We start from the raw sequence: 1,289 nt of genomic DNA on the forward strand, positions 1-1,289 counted from the left end.
AACTACGTCATCACTTCGGCATTCGCTCGGTGACCTCGGAAGGAGACAAATGTGTGACACGAGTCGCTCCGCATATCGCGCATTAATCCACGAAAATTAGATATCCACGAACGCGAATTGATGAATTATATAAGGATGCCCAACTAGTAATGTTGCCCAAAACTACTTAAGGTGTGTACTAAGGATTATATTTCAATTTTTATTGCTTTCTTTGATGAGTTTCACTGAAATAAAGATTAATTATGAATTATACATTCTTTAAATAAGATAAATAATTTTTTAAATTATAAAATAATTTGAACTCAATATAATAATGGGTAGAATTCATATATTATACATTTATCGATATATAAATTAGAGATATCTAAGGGCGTTCGTAGTCCGTTTTTATTTCAAGACTGTCTTAAGTAATGTTTTAAAACGTTAACATGCCTTTAATTCGTGACTTCTTAAGATTGTGCTTAAGACAGTCTTGAATATAAACTCTATGAATACCGGCCCAAGATGTAGATGAATTGTTGCGTAAAGAATCTAAAGCATAAAACAAAAATCGTTCAATAAAGCATTGTGTAATATTCATTGAAGATTATTAAAATGAGTAGATTATTTTACTGAATTTGTAATATGCATTAACATTAATATTTCGGCAGTTAGATGATCGGCGCGTGACCTTGGGGTGGGGATGGCACGGAGTGGTACGGAGCGGCGCGTCATGTTTATGCGTAGTTATGGCGCAGTTCATTCCCTTACCGAACCTCGTACAGACAGATAAACAAGTCGAAAGTCGCTCTTCTTTAAATTCCTTTTTGAAACATAATCGCAAAAAATACTAAATATAATATGAAACGTTGTACTTTATGAATAATTTATCATACTAGCAGTCGTATTATGTGAATATTCATAAAATACAACGTTTCGTATTATATCTAGCATTTTTTGCGATTATTCGTTTCAACAAAAATGTAAAGAAGAGCGGCACGCGACACGGCTACTTGTCTGTATCACACGAATCATCAAAAAAGAACGTTAATATATGAATAATTTTTCTCTCATGCAATAATTTTTTGTTTTTATGTACTTTTCGTTATCGATCCGTTTAAAAATTATCCGTAATTTTGAAATTATTTATCGATACAATTTAAAAAAATATTTCTCTTTTTTATCAATCTCTATTTCATTCTAGACTCTAATCATACCTTACAGACATCATCTATGTATAAATAAAATTCAGCTTTTTTATCTGTTTTGACTTTATTTCGCAATGATAACGAATAGCAGACATGATTTCT

Source organism: Atta cephalotes, assembly GCF_000143395.1.
Source record: "Atta cephalotes unplaced genomic scaffold scaffold00025, whole genome shotgun sequence".
Taxonomy (NCBI): domain Eukaryota; kingdom Metazoa; phylum Arthropoda; class Insecta; order Hymenoptera; family Formicidae; genus Atta; species Atta cephalotes.